At 42.1% G+C, this 20,181-nt stretch overlaps 1 long non-coding RNA gene and 1 pseudogene across 1 annotated transcript in view; both read left to right on the top strand.

The window, feature by feature from the left end:
- Positions 1-235, top strand: part of LOC119294340 — a 1,618-nt gene extending 1,383 nt beyond the window's left edge. The window contains exon 3 of the long non-coding RNA XR_005143404.1: positions 64-235. This is a non-coding gene — a long non-coding RNA (uncharacterized LOC119294340). The remainder of the gene's footprint in view (positions 1-63) is intronic.
- A 1,437-nt stretch (positions 236-1,672) lies between these two features.
- Positions 1,673-12,986, top strand: LOC119293092 (annotated as a pseudogene).
- The last annotated feature ends 7,195 nt before the right edge of the window (positions 12,987-20,181 follow it).

The raw sequence follows: 20,181 nt of genomic DNA, 5'->3' as shown, positions 1-20,181 counted from the left end.
TTTGAACTGAAATGTATTCTGTTAACAATTTATGCTTTACCTTAATTTCTGCTTTGTGTGCAGGCCCTAGCAGAGCTTGAACCTTCTTCAGCAAATAAGGGTCACTGAGTTCTTATAGTCAGTCACTGGACCACAATGGTTGATATCCTTCAATGGACACTGGAAGTAATATGAGCTACAGATATGCGTCTTAATGAGGGGTTATTTCTTTCCTCAACAAGTTACAGTACAGTAGCAAAGGTGAAGTGAACACACAACTTGATTTTATGGTTCTTAGAATGTCACTGTACTCAGAGGCAGAGGACGAAAAAAAATTAAGGTGTGGCGAAATCTTAGGAAAATATTTTTTTTGATGCAAATTGAAATAGTCAATACAAAGTACAAACGAAAAACCAAATACAATGAAAATGTAGACATGTTTCAATAGAAAAACAACCTAAAACATACCAATAATGAAGTTTTCAATGGCGTCTAGAAGACCTAGGTAATGGCAATGCCCTACCCTCCTTCTGAAAATCTTCCTTAATTTTACTATCAATACTTTTGAAGATCTCTCGCTCAATATAACAAACCATCAAGTCACTTGATCTTCATGAGTGACATGTGCCCAAACATTGACACTTTAGCGGGTGCTTGGATTCGATTTCGAGCTGCTGCCACTGCCATTACTTCAAAATACTTTGTCAAATATGCAATCCATAACATCAATTTGTAACTAAATTCTGATTGGTTTCAAGCTGCTGTTATGCTACAAAGTTTCATAGACATGAGCAATCTACCGCTTCCACCCCATTCCTTTGGATTTGCTGGTCCCTTCCCCTCCTTTTCCATCTTATGGCCAGAACTGCACCGGACTGGAGCCGCCGCTGGGGGCCGCCGCCGTCAGCTGCCCCGTCGTCAGTCACCCGCCTGTTCATCAGTCCAATTTTCATTACATTTATTACAAAAACTAAACTTTGCTAGCTCATGAGCTACTGAATTAGCATCACGAAAACAGTGTGAAAAGATGACCTTCCCTATCGATGTTGCCGTATCAATACATTCTGCAAAGATTGCCGCTGCTGCATCCCACCACTGTGTTTGTCCCTCGCAATTGTTAACAACACTCAAAGAATCAGATTCTGCTTCAATTCTATTAAATCCCAAAGCATTTGCTAGATTTAAGCCATCACAACTTGATTTTATGGTTCTTAGAACGTAACTGTAATATGTTTTAGGCTAAGCAAAAGTATCATTGGCACTGAACAACATCAGTTTATCTTAAAGATATCTCTGAAATTTTGGAGTCTGATGTGTTACGAATTATTTTTGTATATAAGGAGAAAGTTAGGAGAAGATCTGCAGTTGTGTATGTGTAAGCTTTACTGACGTAGTTTTTTTTTTCTTACAAGATCCTAACCGTTTATCCATTTGCTACCTAGATTCGCTTACTGATTGTAATTTGCTTAACTTCTTGCACATAAAAAGATAAATGCTTGGATTTGTGAAACAACTATATTTTTCTGTACAATGGTGAAAGAGCTACATTGTTATAGGCTTATAGCTCTTTGATTCAATTTCTTCAATTCCATATGGACATACGAAACTTGAATACTACACCACAACTCTTAGGCCTGCCAAAATATAAGGATGATCACGTGGTCATGAGCGGAACTGGATGTACCCCGTAAGGATGGAGGCGAGATTAGGCAAACCTCTCAGACAAGGCCCCGGAACCACCACCGTCCCAGTTAAAGAGCACCGACAATTTGGAGTGGACCCCACCGCCATAGAGCCTCCTTTTGCACAGGAGGTAGTAGAAATCCGCCGAGGGCAACAATTGTGGCCTCTTCCAGAGCCGGAGCGGCCCATGGAGTCGATGTCATGGTCGCCCCAGAGCCGAATCCATCGCCGAGGCCATAGAGTAGGAGCTGCTGTCGCCGAGGTCATGTCTGAACCTAAACCTGAACTTTCTATGGCTGGTAAGATGTCTTCCCTAAATCTTCCAGCAGCCGGTGATCGTTGGCCTCTCGTCTCTATTCAGCTGCTGATTGTATGAAATAGATGGTTAAATATTTATTTTGTTGGTCCATTCTGGACGGTAGTGATGTTGAGACATAAGTGATTGTCAGGACTATGCATATAAATAAAATTAAACAGTGATCTTTCTGGATGTGCACCTGCTGTGTTGCATATTTTGCCAGCACTCATGGTGGCCCCTTTCTCTGAAAGGGGTGGGTAGATATTCTCAAATTGATATAATACATTTTGACTACACTTTACTGTAGTTTTATCGACATTTCATCATTTATAGGAGTTTGTTACCTCTTTGTTTTTATTGACAATTAAGATGTGGGTATTATATGCAGTGTCGACTTTGCTGAACATTCTTTAAACAAAAATTATGGTCGTTCGGTTACTGATCAATGTCTACATCTTTATAATTAATGACCCTTATATTGCCATCTGGTTTTTAGGTTGGAACAGTTTTTATGGTGATAGTTTACAACTTCTTGTGGGGTTTATGTCTCCCTCATGGAGCATCACCAAGTTGTTTCGCATCAGGTATGCGAAGCAGAAACAAATTTGTGGGTCCTGTATATCCAAAGGACCCTCACCACCACCACTATTGCAGCTATGACCATTCTCCTGCAGCAGTGGCACCACGGTTGGAAGGGAGATATATCCAACGGAGATGGGCAGACGGTCAAGGTATTCGAGCACTTGGTGTTTACTCCATCCAGAAGGTTGTCCTTGAATAATTAATAAACTGGCTGCATGCATCGCCTAGATGCAGAGGCCGGGGGTAATCCTCCTTTTCTAAAAAAAATAATCCAGAAGGTTGTCCTACCCATAGAAACCTCTGTGGGAAGACTCCATTCTGGTCGGCACCACCACTCCATCTGTGCAGCCACAACGGATTGCACATGTTAGCCATTGTTCCTCATCTACTGTAGATATGGTAGAGTGCAGTTCTTATTGTCGAATGTGGATATGCTAATTTTCCATGCATTGAGTTTTCATTAGAGCTATGGATTTTGCTTCATAGGCTGATAAGAGCAACTTAAATTAACAAGTCGGCAACCTTTGAATGTGTAGACCAGAATGAGAAGATTGTTGCCCCGAGCTAACAAATCTCTATATCCAACATGCACTTATACGATTTCCTACTATAGACTTCATGTTTTGTTTATGTCTCCGTGATACTATTTTTGCCTTTCCTCTTTCGTCTACTTTTTTCATTGATCCACAATCAGGTAATAAAACTTGCATGAATATAGATGCAAAAATCTCATCACTCATTGGTACACTGATGCTGCTGGCAGCTTAACAACCTTCTGTTCACTCATGGGACTTCTAGGATCAATGATGTATGCTTAAACATTAAACTGTGAGTGCCTACTGGCAAGGCAACCAAGATTTTAGGCCTTTATAGTTTGATCAGATGGAGTTTTTTGTGTGGCTAAAGCGTCTTGTTATGTAACTAAAAAGATGATGAAGTTACTGTTGAGGGCAGAACCATGCAGAGAAGAGGTTGCAAGAGAAGAAGCCACATAAGAAATTCTCTACTTTTTTAAGGCTCTTGTACTATGTTTATTGTCCTGAGTTCTTGAATAGGATTATGTACTATGTATATTATTCTATTAACAAGTTATGCCCATTATTTTGAATCTTTTTACTGCTGCTCAGAATGAATTTCATTTTACTAAGTTGTTTTTTTTAATAATTGTAGGTATTTAGTACTCACTCCGTCTGAAATTACTTGTCGCATAAATGGGAGAAGTTATTCCCGTCTTTGCAATCCCACCACCCACGTCATCCATAATGACCAACACAATAGAATGGGAGAAGTTATTCCCGTCTTTGCATTAGTTTGATTTTTTAAGCGACACCACAATTGTTTTCCATTATGTTTGTTGCAGTCACAAATTAAAGAGTTACCTCTTTTGTCTGAAAACATGTTGTAAGCGATACATATTATTTCTGGCTCGTCTATAGCGTGCGACTAATAACATATCCTATCTAATATCAACGTGCAATTAATTTCCTTTTCAATATTAATATACATTATGCATTTACTAAGTCGACGATGTTAAATTCAAGACGAGATCTAAAGTTGAGCGTGAAGAAACATGCATGTCGACTTGTAGATTTATCATCCAATTGCATTCATGGACCCATACATCTTATACGCCATCGACAAACATGCACGTCGTGTATACATTCTGGACGATTAAAACTTTGAGACATTTAGAGGAATTGCAAAAAAATGGAAGGGAATTCAACGATGCACTCGAAATAGCGCAATCTGGCTGGATTCTGATATCTCTAGATGGCAACGTATATTTTCGGGTGGTATTCCAACGGGCACGGATCGGTAAATTCATATATTTCAATATCATAACTTTCAAGGTACAAGCATATACTATTGTTATCACTATATTCAAGATAATACTAATATATTCAATTGCAGGGATGTGTTTGGCTATTTTATTTTTAATTTTATGCTCTCGTGGAACGATAAAGATTTGGTTCGTCGGGTTTGCACGATGAGTATCCTCCTTGCACATTTTTAGACTTTCATGTGAAATATTCGTGCTAACTACATATATTGCTTATGCAAAATGGTTATAAGTTGATGAAGAAGTTATTATTGTACAACAACAACAACAACAACAACAACAACAACAAAGCCTTTAGTCCCAAGCAAGTTGGGGTAGGCTAGAGGTGAAACCCATAAGATCTCGCAACCAACTCATGGCTCTGGCACATGGATAGCAAGCTTCCATGCACCCCTGTCCATAGCTAGCTCTTCAGTGATACCCCAATCCTTCAGGTCTCTCTTAACGGACTCCTCCCATGTCAAATTCGGTCTACCCCGCCCTCTCTTGACATTCTCCGCACGCTTTAGCCATCCGCTATGCACTGGAGCTTCTGGAGGCCTGCGCTGGATATGCCCAAACCATCTCAGACGATGTTGGACAAGCTTCTCTTCAATTGGTGCTACCCCAACTCTATCTCGTATATCATCATTCCGGACTCGATCCTTCCTCGTGTGGCCACACATCCATCTCAACATACGCATCTCCGCCACAACTAACTGTTGAACATATCGCCTTTTAGTCGGCCAACACTCAGCGCCATACAACACTGCGGGTCGAACCGCCGTCCTGTAGAACTTGCCTTTTAGCTTTTGTGGCACTCTCTTGTCACAGAGAATGCCAGAAGCTTGGCGCCACTTCATCCATCCGGCTTTGATTCGATGGTTCACATCTTCATCAATACCCCCATCCTCCTGCAGCATTGACCCCAAATACCGAAAGGTGTCCTTCCGAGGTACCACCTGACCATCAAGGCTAACCTCCTCCTCCTCACACCTAGTAGTACTGAAACCGCACATCATGTACTCGGTTTTAGTCCTACTAAGCCTAAACCCTTTCGATTCCAAGGTTTGTCTCCATAACTCTAACTTCCTATTTACCCCCGCCCGACTATCGTCAACTAGCACCACATCATCCGCAAAGAGCATACACCATGGGATATCTCCTTGTATATCCCTTGTGACCTCATCCATCACCAATGCAAAAAGATAAGGGCTCAAAGATGACCCCTGATGCAGTCCTATCGTAATCGAGAAGTCATCAGTGTCGACATCACTTGTTCGAACACTTGTCACAACATTATCGTACATGTCCTTGACGAGGGTAATGTACTTTGCTGGGACTTTGTGTTTCTCCAAGGCCCACCACATGACATTCCGCGGTATCTTATCATAGGCCTTCTCCAAGTCAATGAACACCATATGCAAGTCCTTATTTTGCTCCCTATATCTCTCCATAAGCTGTCGTACCAAGAAAATGGCTTCCATGGTCGACCTCCCAGGCATGAAACCAAACTGTTTTTTGGTCACGCTTGTCATTCTTCTTAAGCGGTGCTCAGTGACTCTCTCCCATAGCTTCATTGTATGGCTCATCAGCTTAATTCCACGGTAATTAGTACAACTCTGAACATCCCCCTTGTTCTTGAAGATTGGTACTAATGTACTCCGTCTCCATTCTTCTGGCATCTTGTTTGCCCGAAAAATGAGGTTGAAAAGCCTGGTTAGCCATACTATCGCTATGTCCCCGAGACCTTTCCACACCTCAATGGGGATACAATCCGGGCCCATCGCCTTGCCTCCCTTCATCCTTTTTAAAGCCTCCTTGACCTCAGACTCCTGGATTCGACGCACAAAATGTATGCTGGTCTCATCAAAAGAGTCGTCCAGTTCAATGGTAGAGCTTTCATTCTCCCCATTGAACAGCTTGTCGAAGTACTCCCGCCATCTATGCTTAATCTCCTCGTCCTTCACCAAGAGTTGGCCTGCTCCGTCCTTCATGCATTTGACTTGGCCAATATCCCTCGTCTTCCTCTCTCGGATCTTGGCCATCTTATATATGTCCCTTTCGCCTTCCTTCGTGCCTAACCGTTGGTAGAGGTCCTCATATGCCCGACCCCTTGCTTCACCAACAGCTCGCTTTGCGGCCTTCTTCGCCATCTTGTACTTCTCTATGTTGTGTGCACTCCTATCCAGGTATAGGCGTCTAAAGCAATCTTTCTTCTCTTTAATCGCCTTCTGGACATCATCATTCCACCACCAGGTATCCTTATCTTCGCTTCTCCTTCCCCTGGACACTCCAAACTCCTCTGAGGCCACCTTACGAATGCAAGTCGCCATCTTCATCCACACATTGTCCGCATCCCCTCCTTCCTCGCAAGGGCCCTCCTTAATGACCCTCTCCTTGAACGCCTGAGCTACCTCCCCCTTGAGCTTCCACCACTTCGTTCTAGCGACTTTAGCCCGCTTATCCCGCTGGATACGAATCCGAAAGCGGAAGTCAGCAACCACCAGCTTATGCTGGGGTACAACACTCTCTCCAGGTATCACCTTACAGTCTAGGCACGCACGCCTATGTTCCCTTCTCGAGAGGATGAAATCAATCTGGCTAGAGTGTTGGCCACTACTAAAAGTCACCAGATGTGATTCTCTCTTTTTAAAGAGGGTGTTGGCTACAATCATGTTGTAGGCTAGAGCAAAGCTTAAGACATCTTCTCCTTCTTGATTCCTGATGCCATAGCCAAAGCCCCCATGCGCCCCTTCAAAACCTGTGTTAGATGTACCCACGTGGCCATTGAGGTCTCCTCCTATGAAGAGCTTCTCACCAATCGGTACACTCCTAACCATGTCTTCCAGGCCTTCCCAGAACTCCCTCTTGGTGTTCTCATTGTGGCCTACTTGCGGGGCATACGCACTGATAACATTGAGAACCAAGTCCTCAACTACCAGCTTGACCAGGATAATCCGGTCCCCACGTCTCTTGACGTCTACCACTCCATACTTGAGGCTCTTGTTGATCAAGATGCCTATGCCATTTCTGTTTGCAGCCGTCCCCGTGTACCATAGCTTGAAGCCGGTATCCTCCACCTCCTTCGCCTTCTATCCTCTCCATTTGGTTTCTTGGACGCAAAGGATATCAACACCTCTCCTCACCGCTGCATCAACTAGCTCCCGAAGCTTCCCTGTCAGAGACCCTACGTTCCAGCTACCTAAGCGAATCCTCCTAGGCTCGGCTAGCTTCCTTACCCTTTGCACTCGTCGAGTCAAATGCGAAGACCCTTGCTCATTTTCCACTACATCCGGGCGCCGATGTAGCGCGCCACTAAGGATGCGACGACCCGATCCTCGCTCACTTGCCACCGTATCCGGATCAAGATACGGCGCGCCACCTGGGGGGTGACGGCCCGGCCCTTGCCCATTTTCCACCACACCCGGGTTCCGATGTGGCGCGTCGCTGAGAGGGTTACGCCCCAACAAAAATCTTTTGGGTTTCATCTCCATAAGAGTGGCTGAGTTTTTCCGTTGGCTCGCCAAGCCTATCACAACCCTCCTCCTTTACCCGGGCTTGGGACCGGCTATGTTGAGACAGCATAGGCGGAGTTAAGAAGTTATTATTGTACTTGCTCAAATATCATACGGATGAAGCTAAAAACAAGATTTCTGATAATGTCCGATAATATCTTAAGTGCATCAAGTAGATATTAATTTGTTACAAATTATTGATTAGTTGGATCATTGCTCTCTATGTACTTATTTTTTTACCAACTTCATTTCAAGTCAAGTGGATTTAATTATTACTCAATTGTTACTGCTATTTTTTTCTATACATGTGAAATTTCACATGTGTTATGTTTATACATAACTCTAGCTAAAATATTTCAAATGCCCGTGATAACGCTCGGGCATTCTACTAGTTTTCCTTGCAGCGCTCTTCAACCCCAACCCCAAGCCAAACGCTAGGGATAGGGTTCTTCCCGCCGCCGCCGCCGCCGCCCACCTCTCCTCCTTCCGACGAGCATCCACGGCCGGCCCTCCGATGGAGGCGCCGCCGGACTGGCCCTCCACCCGGGTAAGGGAGTCCTTCATCGGCTTCTTCGAGTCCAAGGCGCACACGCCGTGGCCGTCCAGCCCCGTGCTGCCCGTGGATGACCCCACGCTCCTCTTCGCCAACGCCGGGATGAACCAGTTCAAGCCGGTCTTCCTGGGCACGGCCGCCGCGGACTCGCTGCTCGGCTGCCTGCGCCGCGCCTGCAACACCCAGAAGTGCATCCGCGCCGGCGGCAAGCACAACGACCTCGACGACGTCGGCAAGGACACCTACCACCACACCTTCTTCGAGATGCTCGGCAACTGGTCATTCGGGGACTACTTCAAGGATGGGGCCATCGCATACGCATGGCAACTACTCACACAGGTTACCTATCAATCAATCAATCAATCAATCTTCTTCCCTGAACCCACAAGCAGAAATAAGAATGATGAAAGAGTGATAGGAATTGCTATTTCATATGTATGTATGTATGTATGTATGTATGTATGTATGTATGTGCAGGTCTACAAATTGCCCACTGGTAGGATTTATGCAACATACTTCGGTGGTGATGAGAAGGCTGGTCTCGCTCCTGATACCGATCCAAGGACATATGGTTGAAGTATTTACCGAATGAAAGAGTTCTGCCTTTCGGTTGCAAGGTATTTTGTGTTGTATCTTCGTTTCTGTTGGGCCTATACTGCTGTCTGAATGTCCCTATTAAAGAACAGTATCACAATGCATTCATTGAGCAGGATAACTTTTGGGAGATGGGCAACACAGGTCCTTGTGGCCCATGCACAGAGATTCATTTTGATCGTATTGGCAACCGTGACGCAGCCTCATTGGTCAATAATGATGACCCTACATGTATTGAGATATGGAATCTTGTGTTTATTCAGGTTAACATGCCAGTTACTCTGTTTCATGTGTACGTGTGCACGCCTATTTGCTTTTTATCTCTTCTACTATGCACTGACATTTGGCTATTTTATTAATACCCAATTCAACAGGGAGCCAGACGCTACTTTGAGATCCTTGCCAGCAAAACACGTTGACGCCGGAATGGGCTTTGAGCATTTAACTTCTATCCTTCAGAATAAAATGAGCAATTACGACACAGATGTATTCATGCCATTATTCGATGCCATCCACAAGGTATTTTTCCCAGATGCGCACTTGCAGCTTCTTTTGTGCTTGTGAGTTGTGACTAGAGTATTTTGCTGAAGCAACAAGTTGTTGCCTAAAGTAAATGATATTCATGCCAATTCGTTATGCATTATGAATGCAGCTGGCAGGCGCTGGAATTCAACCATACTCTGGTAAAGTAGGATCCGATGATGTTGGGAAAGTTGATATGGCATATAGGGTTGTTGCAGATCACATAAGAACCCTTTCTTTTGCTATTGCTGATGGTTCTCAACCTAGTGAGCTCATACCGTTTTGGTTGGGGACGCATTATTTAAAACGATTGCCATCCGTATAAGTATTATTTAGTTGTATGATACATCTAAATGCCTTGTTAAGTTGCTTGCTGCTTTTTACATCCTACACAATAGGCTGTTTAAGTAGCTCCTCAAATATAAGTTCATTTGAAATTTATCATGCTCCCAAATTTTCTGTTACATATGTAAGATAATTTTATTGAAGATATGGATGTGGCACTGGAATAAAATGAAGTTTATGGGCATAATAAAGTCACCAATTGTTTGACATTTCCAATTTTGAAGAATTTGAATGAAAAAAGATAGATCATTGTACCACCCATTGTCAACCAAAATGGCTAGTCAACTCTACGGAGGCTAGTTGTTTTGAACCTGACTGATTAATTTTAGTTCAGGCATTCATGTGTCAAAATCACTAGTTTGGGGACCTGAGTTGCATTTCCTGTTTTAGGACGAAATGCATTAATGCCCTTCCTGTAAATATGAAGTCATAGATGCTAAATTTGTGTGGGTTTAGTTCATTGCGAACCATTTTTTTTAGATTTCAGATGGGCCCTTACCGAGGAATGTTGTTTAGCAGTATTTTTACAATGTTTCAGAGCTTTGTTTTGTGTTATACAATGATGTTTCTTTGTTCTAATAGGAGTTTTGCTGTAGGAAATGAGGGAAGAGAGTATGTTCTAAGGCGTATACTTAGACGTGCTGTTCACTTTGGTCATAAAAAATTGATGGCAAAGCAAGGATTTTTTAGCTCGTAAGAACTGTAACCTGCATCTGTTGTATTCTGTACTTTTTCGTTAATGGTATACTTCGCATAGCCTTTTGTTTACTCGGGATGCTAAACATGCAATGTACGGCTTATGAGGATGACTGTAGAGATGTCATATGACAACAAGAAAAGAAACTATGTCACACAGGATTCTAGCTAATTTAAACTATGTTCTTGAAGCTGGTATTTGATATGCCATTATTTTGTATCTTTCTTGTACAACCTTGTAGATGTTTTTGTACGAGTGATGGTTGATGTGTTTCCTGAGCTGAAGGACAATGAAAAGAAGATTAAAGATATAATTAAAGAAGAAGATCCAAGCTTTGAGAACACTCTAGCGATGGTAATATTGGTTGCCAGGAGTATTTGCATATCAGTGACATCAATTTGGCCCAAGTGATGTTTGTTGAAGTAATTTCATTGCATCAAATCCGAGTGTTTGCACACTCTTAGGCAGTGTTTTATCCTTGTAAACATGTGTTAGTCTCAAAGTAATTTAGCTTGTTTGTTATCAGATAACCTAAATTGTTTTATCCTTGTAAACATGTGTTAGTATCAAAGTAATTTTGCTTGTTTGTTATCAGATAACCTAAATTTCTGTTGTTGCCGGAGGCTCTGGGCCAGTTTATACCTTGTATCTAATGTACTGCTGTTTTGCTCGTGAGATACTGCTAAAGGCTTACTTTATATATATAATATATATTAACGTGTTGTGCTGAGTAACCAGATAGTTTCTTGTTTTGAGGCAACACATCCAGGGTGATAGTTTCAATCTTGGTTTACATCAGCTTAGTTCAATCACCATAATTAGCATACATGATAAATTGTCTCATCATTTCTATGAAATGACCATTAGTAATCCAATTTATTTGGTTTGCACATGGGCATGCTTCTGTTTATCATGCTTATATTTTAAGGGTGGTTCCTACTAGGTGCCTTGCTATTGTGTTTCATATATAGCAACAGAGACTAAGAAAGCTTACAGTTGAAGTTTAGTTGACCCTTCTTTTCTTAGAACCATCATAATATGTATTGTCCGTTCTTGTGCTGTTCAGGCAGTTAACTGATTGTGCTGTTGTTGTAATTTTTAGGGATATGAGAGATTTAAGAAAGCTGCAGATGCTGTCAAGGAGAATGGCAGGACAGTACTTAGTGTCTAGGCAAGTGCTTTGGTTTTGAATTATACTTGATTTATTTTGTTTTCACTAAAAGATGTTTGCACCTAATAAGCAAACTTGTAGTTTGTTTGTTGTCTGATGTGTTATCTCATTGATGTCCATTGGCAAGTGAAAATAGTTAGGAGATGATATAAATTGTGAAGTTAGAGACAAGGTATCGTGATTAATAAGATGCATACATTTCATATTAAAATAGTTGAAATAGGTTCTTATCCTTGATAGATTGGTTGCATTGTCATCCAGTTTCTTGAAGTGGAGATTAATCTGAATATCTCTAGCCTTTTCTCCCTCTCCAGTAGGCCTCAGAGCATTGTTTTTTAGGACTTCTCACCTTGGACGCTTAGGTGGCAAGGCGTCTTGACAGTGCTTTGCAGTTTTGCCCACCTAAGGCGCTTAGGCGTCAGGGTAGTGGGTGCTCACCTTAGGTTGCCTTACCGCCTTAAGAACAATGCCTGAGAATCTAACTATACTGTCATGAAAATGGTTTGCTGGCAGGGGTGAAAATGGTTCAGATAACTACAAACTGACCGAACCCCTTAAAAATGGCATTAGGAACCAGAACTTGGATATCGTTCTCGGTAGTTATTCTCGGATGTCATTTTAAATATTGTATAGGCACTATCTGGTTAACTTGATCATATTCCCTATTTTGTCGTTCTAATTCTATGTATTCGAGAAACGTGTCAAAAACTAAGGAATTTGAATATTTGGTAAACTTGATCATATTCTCTAAAGTAATGTGGAATAATTCTTTTCATCGTCCTTATTTTAAGAATGGGAGTTTACTACATAGAAACATGTCTCTTAATCATACTTCGGTTATGTTTATCAATGTTCTGTTACATCCTGCTGAACTTTTCAAGTTTATATTGCTATCTTTCATGTATTGCAACCGTTATTTTTAATTTCAGGATGCATTTGTTCTGTGGGACACATATGGCTATCCAATTGATTTGACTAAGGTTTGTTCATGTTTTCATCAGTAAATCTATTCAAATTAGCTTGACAGTGCTATATTTTCATGTTTATGCTGTTGTTAAAGCTTTTATTGTCTGTTTTTCTGGTATCGTTGTTGTTTCCTATCTCATAGGTCATGGCAGTTGACTTCGGGCTATCTGTTGACATGGAGGGTTTTAATGTTTCTATGGAAGAAGCAAGACAAAAGGCTAGGAATGCTCGCTACAAGTTTGTATTTATTTCTTCTTAAATATAAAACTTAATTCTTCACTTGTGATCTTCTATGCCTTCCAAGTATTATTCCTGCTCTTTGTTGTTTAATAATGTTGTAATTAACTAAACTTAGCATCTCTTATATGCACTAGTAGAAAACAGGGCTTTCGTTCGGGCCTGGCCAGCCCATTCGTCCCGGTTCAGCCACGAACCGGGACTAATGGAGGCATCTGTCCCGGTTCGTGCGCCCACGTGGTCGGCCGGGCCTCAGGAGGCATTTGTCCCGATTCGTGTGGAACCATTTGCCCCGGTTCTTGGCACGAACCGGGACCAATGTGGCCCACATCCATTTGTCCCGGTTGGTGGCATGAACCGGGACCATGTGGCGACCTTTAGTCCCGGTTCCTCCCACGAACCGGGACCAATGAGTTCCCTATATATATACCCACGCCCCCAGCTCACTTAGTGTGCTCATTTTTTTGAGAGAGGTGTGGGAGAGGTGTGTGGTGCTCTAGCTCACCTCCTATGCACATGAGGTGTTCGATGAAATGCCCGAGCCACACTAGTTAAGCTTTCTCCTCTCGAAGCTCGACCTCCAAGCTCCATTTTCCCCGATATTTGTCTAGGTTTAGCGGTCCATCACGTCCCGTCCCCGTCTTCACCGCCGTCGATCGCCTGCGCCGATCTCATCGCCGGCACCACCACGGTGAGCCTCTTGATCTTATCTTCTTTCTAAAATAAAAAAGCAATCTTCCTTGTATGGTTTAGATAGATACTGGTATAATTTTCTTACTTTTATTATTATTTGTTATTATATAGTGCGATGGGTTTCGTATCCGCCCCCGTCGGCCCTCCTCCTATCTATGATCCAGATGTGGTATATTATCTTCTATATACTATTTGTTTTACTTAGTGTTTATGCCAATTATGCCCACCAACGTGACATAGATGTTTTTATCTAGGAGGTATGTGAACCGGAAATCCGAACCGACATAGAACTTCTTGTCGAGAAGTTAAATTTGGTTGAAAAAGAAAACGAGTATTTGAAAGAAAAACTGAAAAGAAATGAAGAAGAGAAGATGAAACTGGAGTTGTATGTTGCCGATGTCGTCGATGATCACAAGATCAAGATGGATGTAATGTGCTTGGAGATTAGAAAGATTAGAAAATATGCCATTGATAATGAGGCTTGGTATCGTTATGCTGTTGGATCAATTGTTACCTTAGTTGCTATAATTCCAATGTATGTTTTAATTAGATGCTCTATCTAGAGAGCTATATGTTGTTCTATGAGAACTATGTATGAACTTTATGTATTTATTTTTTAAGTAATAACATTTGATAACTATAGTGCTTTGGCTTTATTAATGTGATGATGAACTTCTATTAATTAATTTGGTCACTTATCTATCCATGATGTTCTGTAATGGTCTTTGACACACTTAATTATATATAATGCACGCAGGTGAACCGACAATGGATGTACGGTGACAGACACACCTCCGAATACGTTAAGGGCGTGCATAATTTTCTCGAAGTGGCTGAGGCAAACAAGCAGAAAGGTTTTATATCCTGTCCATGCCCTGTATGTGGGAATATGAAGTCTTACTCTTCATCGAAAATCCTTCACACCCACCTGCTTTATAAGGGTTTCATGCCACACTATAATGTTTGGACCAAGCACGGAGAAATAGGGGTTATGATGGAAGACAGTGAAGAAGAAGAGGACGATGACAACTATGTGCCCCTGGAATACGGTGATGCTGCAACGGGGGAAGGTGCTGAAGATCAAGAGGAACCAGACGATATTGTGCCCGATGATGATCTACGCCGGGTCATTGTTGATGCAAGGAGTCATTGCGAAACTGAAAAGGAGAAGCTGAAGTTCGATCGCATGTTAGAGGATCACAAAAAACGGCTGTACCCCAATTGCGAAGATGGAAACACAAAGCTTGGTACCGTACTAGAATTGCTGCAGTGGAAGGCAGAGAATGCTGTGCCTGACAAAGGTTTTGAGAAGCTACTAAAAATATTGAAGAAGAAGCTTCCAAAGGATAACGAATTGCTCGACAGTACGTACGCAACAAAGAAGGTCGTATGCCCTTTAGGATTGGAGGTGCAGAAGATACATGCATGCCCTAATGACTGCATCCTCTACCGCGGTGCGTACGAGGATTTGAATGCATGCCCGGTATGCCGTGCATTGCGGTATAAGATCAGACGAGATGACCCTGGTGATGTTGATGGCGAGCCCCCCAGGAAGAGGGTTCCTGCGAAGGTGATTTGGTATGCTCCTATAATACCACGGTTGAAACGTCTGTTCAGAAACGAAGAGCATACCAAGTTGATGCGATGGCACAGAGAGGACCGTAAGAAAGACGGGAAGTTGAGAGCACCCGCTGACGGGTCGCAGTGGAGAAAAATCGAGAGAAAGTACCGGGCTGAGTTTGCAGGTGACCCAAGGAACGTATGGTTTGGTGCAAGCGCGGATGGCATTAATCCTTTCGGGGAGCAGAACAACAATCACAATACCTGGCCCATCACTCTATGTATCTATAACCTTCCTCCTTAGCTGTGCATGAAGCGGAAGTTCATTATGATGCCAGTGCTCATCCAAGGCCCTAAGCAACCCGGCAACGACATTGATGTGTATCTAAGGCCATTAGTTGAAGAACTTTTACAGCTGTGGACTGGAAAAGGTATACGTGTGTGGGATGAGCACAGACAAGAGGAATTTGACCTCCATGCGTTACTGTTTGTAACCATCAACGATTGGCCCGCTCTCAGTAACCTTTTAGGAAGACAAACAAGGGATACCACGCATGCACACACTGTTTAGATGACACCAAAAGTATATACCTGGACAAATGCAGGAAGAATGTGTACCTGGGCCATCGTCGATTTCTTCCGACCAACCATCAATGTCGAAAGAAAGGCAATAATTTCAAAGGCGAGGCAGATCACCGGAAGAAGCCCGCCATGCGTACCGGTGATCACATACTTGCTATGGTCAATGATTTACATGTAATCTTTGGAAAGGGTCCCGGCGGACTATCTGTTCCGAATGACGCTGAGGGACACGCACCCATGTGGAAGAAGAAATCTATATTTTGGGACCTACCCTACTAGAAAGACTTAGAGGTCCGCTCTTCAATCGACGTGATGCACGTGACGAAGAACCTTTGCGTGAACCTGCTAGGCTTCTTGGGCGTGTATGGGAAGACAAAAGATACACCGAAGGCACGAGAGGACATGCAACGTTTGCACGAAAAAGACGGCATGCCTCCAAAGCAGTATGAAGGTCCTGCGAGCTACGCTCTTACCAAAGAAGAGAAGGAAATCTTCTTTGAATGCCTGCTTAGTATGAAGGTCCCGACTGTATTCTCGTTGAATATAAAGGGAATAATAAATATGCCAGAGAAAAAGTTTCAGAACCTAAAGTCTCATGACTGCCACGTGATTATGACGCGACTACTTCCGGTTGCATTGAGGGGGCTTCTATCGAAAAATGTCCGATTAGCCATTGTGAAGCTATGTGCATTCCTCAATGCAATCTCTCAGAAGGTGATCGATCCAGAAATGATACCAAGGCTAAGGAGTGATGTGGCGCAATGTCTTGTCAGTTTCGAGTTGGTGTTCCCACCATCCTTCTTCAATATCATGGTGCACGTCCTAGTTCATCTAGTCGACGAGATTGTCATTCTGGGGCCCGTATTTCTACACAATATGTTCCCCTTTGAGAGGTTCATGGGAGTCTTGAATTAATATGTTCGTAACCGCGCTAGGCTAGAAGGAAGCATCTCCATGGGCCATCAAATAGAGGATGTCATTGGATTTTGTGTTGACTTCATTCCTGGCCATAATAAGATTGGTCTCCCTAAATCGCGGTATGAGGGGAGACTGACTTGAAAAGGCACGCTTGGAGGGGACTCAATAATATGCAGGGACGGGCATTCTTGGTCTCAAGCACACTAACAGTTCTATAGAAGTCTACCTTGGTGACCCCGTATGTTGATGAACACAAGAACAGTCTGCGCTCCAAACACCCGGAGCAGTGTGACGACAGGATTACATGTGAACACATCAGGAATTTCGGCAGTTGGTTGGAAAAACATCTCAGAGGTGACAACACTGTTTGTGATGAGCTGTACTCGTTGTCCAGGGGACCATCTTCGACTGTATTGACTTACAAAGGATACGAGATAAATGGGAATACATTTTACACTATCGCCCAAGATCAAAAGAGCACCAACCAAAACAGCGGTGTCCGAACAGATGCAGGAACCAAGAGGGGAAAGGACACATATTATGGTTACATAGTGGACATATGGGAACTTGACTAGGGACATGATTTTAAGGTCCCTTTGTTTAAGTGCAAATGGGTCAATCTGTCAGGAGGCGGGGTACAGGTAGACCCACAGTACGGAATGACAACAGTGGATCTGAACAATATTGGGTACAGAGACGAACCGTTCGTCCTAGCCAATGATGTGGCGCAGGTTTTCTATGTGAAGGACATGTCTACCAAACCGAGAAAAAGAAAAGATAAGGAAGCGAACACATCATACGATGAGCCAAAGCGCCACATAATTCTTTCAGGAAAAAGAGACATCGCTGGAGTGGAGGGCAAGACAGACATTTCCGAAGATTATGAAAAGTTTCATGAAATTCCTCCCTTCAAAGTCAAGGCTGACCCAAGCAACCTGTTAAACGATGAAGATTATCCATGGTTACGACACAATAAGCCAAGGACATAAGCGAAGAAAAAGTGAAGACTTTCTCCTGAAATGAAATCCCTTTGTAACAGATGATCTTTCGTCGAAACCCTGAAACTTCGAAAGAGATTGTCCGTTTGTTACACGAAGTGCATCCAGTTTTTGCCGTAACCATCTCAAATTTGTTGCACATGCTATGTGGGCGAAATGATGATACCATGCCAATTTTCAACCTTTTCGGAGTTCATTTGAAATGCTTTTCAATTTCAGGGTCTTATAGCTCAGAAAAAGCAGTAAATGCATGAAAAATAACAAATGAAGTCAGAAAGGGTTGAAAATTGGTGATTTTGCTTTGAATGGTGCATTTTGAACACACAAGAAGTTTGGAGTTCAAATAAGTTCAAAAAATTGAAATCCCTTTGTAACAGATGAGCTTTCGTTCGAAACCCTGATACTTCGAAAGAGATTGTCCGTTTTGTACACGAAGTTCATCCATTTTGTGTCGTAACCCTCTCAACTTTCTTGCACATGTTATGTGGGTGAAATGGTGATACCATGCCAATTTTCAACCTTTTCAGAGTTCATTTGAAATGCTTTTCAATTTCAGGGTCTTATAGCTCAAAAAAGCAGTAAATGCATGAAAAATAACAAAATGCATAAAACTATAATATTTGTTATGATCAACTAAAAAACTAAAATAGATTAAAATATTCTGTTATGATCAACTAAAACAAAACTATAATATTCTTCAACAGCAAAAAACCAACTAAAAAGATTTTATAAAACTATAATAGCAAAAGGAATCAACTAAAAAGCTTTTATAAACCTCTAGTATTTTTGAAACTAAACTTATATAAAATCTATGCAACTTAAATTCAGAAAGTATTTTTTTGTTCAACACATTAATAGCAAAAAGAATTTAATAGCAAAAAAAAATAAAAAAAATGTTTTTGATTAAAACAGATATTAAAAATAACCTAAAATTACCAAATAGAGTATAATGATAAAAAACAGTAATATTAAGTAGCAGGAAAAAGAATCACTCAAAAATCTAACTTTATAGTAAATTTATTCATAAACTAGTGATTCATGTACATTTTAAAAATTTCAAATTTAAACTATTCAACTTTTAAAACTAATGGCACTAACAGAAAGTTTATAATTTTTGTGACCTAAAAGCAAAAAGAAATCACTAAAAACTATAAGTATTTAGTAGAAATAAAAAAATAAAAAGCAAAAAACAAAACATAAAACAAAACATAAAAAATGCCACCTACTGGGTCTCCACGGCCTGAATACGACTAGAAACCCTTCCATGGGCCAGGATTCAGGCCCGAGGAAGGCCCAGCAGGCCCAACAGGCAAAGCAGTGAACAATTTAGGCGTGTAAGCCTGCAGTTGAGAGGAGCTCGAGAGGGAAGGCGCGATAGCGCTTATAAACCTCTTCGAGCCCCTCTCAACTAGTGAGGTGGGACTAAACTTCCCACCGCACCGTGCCAGCACTAGGCTAATGGTCCCGGTTGATCGCACGAATCGGGACCATAGGGTGGCATTGGTCTCGGTTCGTGGCACCAACCGGTACCAATGCCCACCTATCACTAGTAGAAAAGGGCGCATTTGTCCCGGTTCGTAAGGGCCTTTAGTCCTGGTTCTTGAACCGGGACTAAAGGGTCGTTACTAATGCCTCCACCCTTTAGTCCCGGTTCTAACACGAACCGGGATAGATGGGCCTCCACATGGCCACTACGAGCAGCCCAGGCAAGGGGGCCTTTGGTCCCGGTTGGTGACATGAACCGGGACCAAAAGGCTTGCACGTGTCAGCAGCTGAGGTTTTTCTTTTTTTTAAAAAAAGTGGCTGGTTTAGGGGTTTTGGGGGTTAATTTTAGGTTGTTATTAGCTAGCTAATAGAGAGAAGTGTCCTCTCTTATACTGCTATGTTCATTTCATTCGCTGATATATAATAACTCATGCATGCTCGCATCATACATCATCATATATAATGACAAGTCCTACTAATCATGCATCATCATACAACTTCTACTCGTTATTAATAACAAGTCATACGATCATCATCCTCATAGTCATCGAACCCAACCCTACATAATTATTCTTAGCACATGATCATCAGTATCAGGTAGGACCTAAACACCCTTAAGGTAAAATAGCATAAAACAATATAGACCCTGACTCTCCATTATGAAGAATGGAGATCATCCTGTCTCCAACTCTTGCGCTTCGCCTCCTTTTGCTTGCAAGAAGCTCCTTACGACTGTCCATACATTTTTTCCATTCTTTGATTGTCATGTCTCCACTTCTTTTAGAAATCCGGTATGGACAATTGAGATTCGTAGGATGACCTGGTTGTATGTTCAAAACATCAAGGCGACCGTGTGTATACATCAGATGAGGCACACAATCATTCAGGATTATCTGTTGAAAAACATAGTAATAACTTCGTAGTTAGCAATGATGTACTAGTTTTAGAAGTATTTAAAAAGATGCAGGGAAGTCGTAATAG

This window comes from Triticum dicoccoides, chromosome 4B (assembly GCF_002162155.2).
Source record: "Triticum dicoccoides isolate Atlit2015 ecotype Zavitan chromosome 4B, WEW_v2.0, whole genome shotgun sequence".
Lineage (NCBI taxonomy): Eukaryota > Viridiplantae > Streptophyta > Magnoliopsida > Poales > Poaceae > Triticum > Triticum dicoccoides.
This window is presented reverse-complemented; position numbering and strand designations above follow the sequence as displayed.